Source organism: Phyllobates terribilis, unplaced genomic scaffold (assembly GCF_046119375.1).
Source record: "Phyllobates terribilis strain yellow unplaced genomic scaffold, ASM4611937v1 Scaffold_2__4_contigs__length_985480577, whole genome shotgun sequence".
NCBI lineage: Eukaryota > Metazoa > Chordata > Amphibia > Anura > Dendrobatidae > Phyllobates > Phyllobates terribilis.
The window spans coordinates 656,931,204-656,937,458 of NW_027362762.1; positions in this window are offsets into that span (position 1 = coordinate 656,931,204).

The following is a 6,255-nucleotide window of genomic DNA, read 5'->3' on the forward strand; positions in this document are numbered from 1 at the left end:
TGGATGGAGCAGGGTCACACATTCCACCACTGCTGTCACAGAAGTGGAAGGAGCAGGGTCACACATTACACCGCTGCTCCGATAGAAGTGGACAGAGAGTGGTCACACATTACACCACTGCTCCCATAGAAGTTGGCCAGAGAGTGGTCACACATTACACCACTGCTCCCATAGAAGTGGATGGAGCAGGGTCACACATTCCACCACTGCTGTCATAGAAGTGGAAGGAGCAGGGTCACACATTACACCACTGCTCCGATAGAAGTGGACAGAGAGTGGTCACACATTACACCACTGCTCCCATAGAAGTTGGACAGAGAATGGTCACACATTACACCACTGCTCCCATAGAAGTGGATGGAGCAGGGTTACACATTCCACCGCTGCTCCCATAGAAGTGGACAGAGTGGGGTCACACATTACACCACTGCTCCCATAGAAGTGGACAGAGCGAGGTCACGCATTGCACCACTGCTCCTATAGAAGTGGACGGAGAGTGGTCACACATTACACCACTGATCCTATAGAAGTGGATGGAGCAGGGTCACACATTCCACCGCTGCTCCCATAGAAGTGGAAGGAGCGGGGCCACACATTACACCACTGCTCCCATAGAAGTGGATGGAGCGAGGTCACGCATTACACCGCTGCTCCCATAGAAGTGGAAAGAGAGGGGTCACACATTACACTATTGCTGCCATAGAAGTGGACAGAGCAAGGTCACGCATTGCACCACTGCTCCTATAGAAGTGGATGGAGCAGGGTTACACATTCCACCGCTGCTCCCATAGAAGTGGACGGAGCGGGGTCACACATTACACCACTGCTCCCATAGAAGTGGACAGTGGATGGAGCAGGGTCACACATTCCACCGCTGCTCCCATAGAAGTGGAAGGAGTGGGGCCACACATTACACCACTGCTCCCATAGAAGTGGACGGAGCGAGGTCACGCATTCCACCGCTGCTCCCATAGAAGTGGAAGGAGCGGGACCACACATTACACCACTGCTCCCATAGAAGTGGACGGAGCGAGGTCACGCATTACACCGCTGTTCCCATAGAAGTGGACAGAGAGGGGTCACACATTACACCACTGCTCCCATAGAAGTGGACAGAGCGAGGTCACACATTACACCATTGCTCCCATAGAAGTGGACAGAGCGAGGTCACGCATTGCACCTCTGCTCGTATAGCCCTGATGGTGATACCACTGTTGCAGCCCTGATACTTACCAATGGGTTATGTCACCTCGGCGGTCCTGTCGTTTCTGCAGCTCGCCCAATATCCAGCAGTGTCTCGAGTCTCCAACAGCTCCTCCGGTATCTGCAGCTTGCGCAGGACCGGTTGTGCCGGAAGTTAACAATACAGCTTCCAGCATAACAGGTCCTGTGCTAGAATATATACCGAACCCAGCGGATAGCGCTGGGCTATAAAAGAATGGCGCCCAGCCGCACGTACAGCTGTGAATTGGACAGCCCACAGGGACATGCCCAGTTCATGGCTGATGCAGCTGCAATGTTGGAGATAGGGTCAGTGTCTGATCGCTATGTTCTATGCACAGGGACTGCCGTATTTGCAGACTGTAAGTGTCGTCCAGCAATCTTACAGATCTGCAATATAAAATGGCCGTCCCCCGTGGCTGCAATAATAACTTTTATTTAAAAAAAAACATACATACAATGTTGTCAAGCTTAGCTTAAAAAAACTTTTTGTATTCTTTTTTATTGATATACATAATAAAAAATCACGGCAACATCCCTTTAGGCATATACGGCAATTTCCCCTCCTCTAGTAGACTACTTAAGATTTTATAAATTAAAGACATTCTTTTAGTTGTGGAGTTCACATTATTTAAAACATTTTGAAGCGGACCTCTAGTATTTCTTTTATCTAGGAAACATGACGCTGGAAAATGTCTAATTTGTAAATATTGATAAAAACAACTTTTTCTCAAATGGTACTTATTTCTAATAACATCTTATGGCATAAGAACTGAACCGTCACATATATCTGCTAATGTATTAATTCCACTCTTATGCCATAATGCTAGATTTAGATATAGGATATAAAATTCTATAGACCTAATGGAAATATTTTCCAATGAAATAGACAGATTCCTTCTAGCCTGGTTGTTCCAAGCATATATAGTTGCCACCATAGTTGGTAACAAGGAGAAGAAACTGTTGGCTTTAGATATTTAATTTCAGGAGTTCTCCTTGTAGAACCACTGTTAGCATAAAAGGATTCCATTGCATCCATCTATGAGAACCTTCTTCCAACCACCAATCCTTTGTTGAGTGAAGAATAGCAGCTTCATATGACATGAATTTTATACATCTAAATAAATATAATAGTTTGGGAAGTAAGGTCATTTTAAAAGCATTTATCGTAGCTATCCATGATAGGGAAATCGTTGAGTATCTTTCCAGCTCCATTCTAAGTGAGCTATATATGGTGTCAAGATTCTGCCATACCAATAGATGTGTAGATGTAAGAAATATACATAGATATGAAATTCCCTTTTCAGACCACTTAAAAAGGAATAAAGTTTATATCTTACTGTTAGTTTGCTAGGTAATATGAATATGAAAAATTAATGACTTAGACCCGTTAAGTTTATAGTACAAAACAGTGGAAAGATTCACCAAATTTCTAATAACCCCTTTACCCCCGAGGGTGCTTTGCACGTTAATGACCAGGCCAAATTGTACATTTCTGACCACTGTCACTTTATGAGGTAATTACTCTGGAACGCTTCAACGGATCCCCCTGATTCTGAGATTGTTTTTTCGTGACATATTGTACTTCATGATAGAGGTAAAATGTCTTCGATATCACTTGCGTCTATTTGTGAAAAAATCGGAAATTTGGCGAAAATGTTGAAAATTTCGCAATTTTCAAAATTGTAATTTTTATGCCCTTAAATCAGAGAGATATGTTATACAAAATAGTTCATAAATAACAATTCTCACATGTCTACTTTACATCAGCACAATTTTGGAACCAAAATTTTTTTTTAGAAGGTAGCTATAAGGGTTAAAAGTTGACCAGCGATTTCTCATTTTAACAGCAAACCATTTTTTTAGAGACCACATCACATTTGACACGACTTTGAGGGACCTTTATGATAAAAAATGAACAAAAGTGACACCATTTTAAAACTGCACCCCTCAAAGTGCTCAAAACCACAGTCAAGAAGTTTATTAACCCTTCAGGTGTTTCACAGGAATTTTTGGAATGTGGAAGAAAAAAATGAACATTTAACATTTTTTCACTAAAATGTTACTTTAGACCCAATTTTTTTTATTTTCACAGGGGTAACAGGAAAAAATGGACCCCAAAATTTGTTGTGCAATTTCCCCTGAGCACGCAGATACCCCATATGTGTGGAAAAAACGCTGTTTGGGCACACGGCAGGGCTCGGAAGGGAAGGAGCGCCATTTGACTTTTTGAATGTAAAATTTGCTTGAATAATTAGCGGACACCATGTTGCGTTTGAGGAGCCCCTGATGTGCCTAAATAGTGGAAAACCCCCACAAGTGACCACATTTTGGAAACTAGACCCTCCAGGGAACTTATCTAGATGTGTGGTGAGCACCCTGAACCCCCAAGTGCTTCACAGAAGTTTAGAACATTGAGCCATAAAAATAAAATTTTCACATTTTTCCAACAAAAATTTATTTCAGCCCCCAATTTTGCATTTTCATAAGGGTAAAAGGAGAAGTTGCACCATGCAATTTGTTGTGCAATTTCTCCTGAGTAAGCCGATACTCCATATGTGGGGGAAAACCACTGTTTGGGCGCATGGCAGGGTTCGGAAAGGAAGGAGCGCCATTTGACTTTTTGATTGTAAAATTTGCTTGATTAATTAGCCGACGCCATGTTGCGTTTGGGGAGTCCCTGATGTGCCTCAATAGTGGAAACCACACCCACTCCCCCCAATGACTCCATTTTGAACCCAGAGGTACAACACAGAATTTGATAACAGTAGGTCATCATATTGAATAAGTTGTCATTAGTCTTGAGTGCAAGTGTTCGCTATTTGAGTTTGCATCAGGTACTCAGGTATGCACCAAGTATCGCGGGTGCTTGAGTGACATGCTTGAGTCCCTGCCCCGCATGTTTCACAGTTATTAGACACCCAAAAAAAAACATGCGGGGATCGCACGTGCATGGCAGGTAATCCTCGCAAGGTTTTTTTTGCTGTATAACAGCTGCAAAACATTTGGGGCGGAGACTCGAGCATGTCACTCGAGCACCCGCTGTACTCGGTGCATACCCAAGCACCCGATGCAAACTCAAGTAGCGAGCACTTGCGCTCAACATTAGTCGCCATATCGTCGTCATTTTTTTTTTCTTTACTTCTGAAAAAATCCCAACCCCGACCCTAACCTTAGCCCAACCCTAACCCTAGCCCAACCCTAACCCTAGCCCAACCCTAACCCTAGCCCACCCCTAACCCTAGCACAACCCTAACCCAAACCCTAGCACAACCCTAGCACAACCGTAACCCTAGCACAACCCTAGCGCTAAAGTTTATTTTTTATGCCGTTCCTCGTGCGGTATAAGTGATTAGACGTCTTTATTCTTCGGGTTGGTGCAATTACAGCGATGTCAGATTCATATCTGGTTTTTATGATGACTGTCACACACTAAAAGATGCATTTTTTTTGAGGCAGAATAAACAAAAACCAACAATTCAGGAATTGTTTTTTTTTTATGTCGTTCTGCGTGTGGTAAAATAGATAAGGTAGCTTTATTTTTCGGGTCAGTACGTTTACAGCGGTACCGCATTTACATTTTTTTAATATTTTGGCGCTTTTACACAATAAAAACTATTTTATAGAAAAAAGAATTGTTTTTGCATCGCTTTATTCTGAGAGCTATAACTTTTTTATTTTTCGGTTGTTGGAGCTGTATGGTGGCTTGTTTTTTGCGGGAAAAGCTGACGTTTTCAGCGGTAATATTTTTATTTACATTTGTCTTTTTGATCACGTTTTATTCCATTTTTGTTTGGCGGTATGATGATAAAACATCGTTTTATGTTTCATTTTTTTTTTACCGTGTTCACTAAAGGGGTTAACTAGTGGGATGGTTTTATAGGTCAGGTCGTTCCGGACGCGGCGATACCAAATATGTGTACTTTTATTGGTTTATTTTTTGTTTATAAGATTATTTATTTATGAGTTCAATATATATATATATATATATATATATATATACATACATATACATTTATATATAATTATTTTTTTCATTTTTTTTCATATTTTTACAATTTTTTTTTTTCACTTTCTGACACTTTTTGATCTTTTACACATTGTACCACTATGGAACTTTCACTTTTTGTAGCCTGATCAGCTGTATAGCACAGGAATGCAGAACCATCCCTGTGCTATGCAGCCTGTCAGCGCTGCACAGGGAGAAGTTACTTTGGTCGTGCACTGCGCATGACCAAAGCTACTTCCTGCCTCCTGTTGACCCGGATGTTGTCATGATGATGTCGAGTCACCATGGCAACATTTGGGACCGGACTCAGACGCCGCGAGATGCAGAGAAGGTAAGCATCACCCTTACCTCCTCTTGCCACCGGAATGCTGCGATCGATTTTGATCGCAGAATTTCGGAGGTTAATGTGCTGGGAGCGGTGCGGGACCGCTCCCTGCACATAGCACCGGGTGTCAGCTGTAACAATCAGCTGACATCCGGCGGCGATCTCGCCCGCACACAAGCGTACTAATACAGTACAGACCAAAAGTTTAGACACACCGTCTCATTTAAAGATTTTTCTGTATTTTCTTGACTATGAAAATTGTACATTCAACTGAAAATATGTCTTATATTCTAGGTTCTTCAAAGTAGCCACCTTTTGCTTTGATGACTGCTTTGCACACTCTTGGCATTCTCTTGATGAGCTTCAAGAGGTAGTCACTGGAAATGGTCTTCCAACAATCTTGAAGGAGTTCCCAGAGATGCTTAGCACTTGTTGGCCCTTATGCCTTCACTCTGCGGTCCAGCTCACCCCAAACCATCTCGATTGGGTTCAGGTCTGGTGACTGTGGAGGCCAGGTCATCTGGCGTAGCACCCCATCACTCTCCTTCTTGGTCAAATAGTCCTTACACAGCCTGGAGGTGTGTTTGAGGCCATTGTCCTGTTGAAAAATAAATGATGGTCAAACTAAACGCAAACCGGATGGAATAGCATGCTGCGGCAAGATGCTGTGGTAGCCATGCTGGTTCAGTATGCCTTCAAT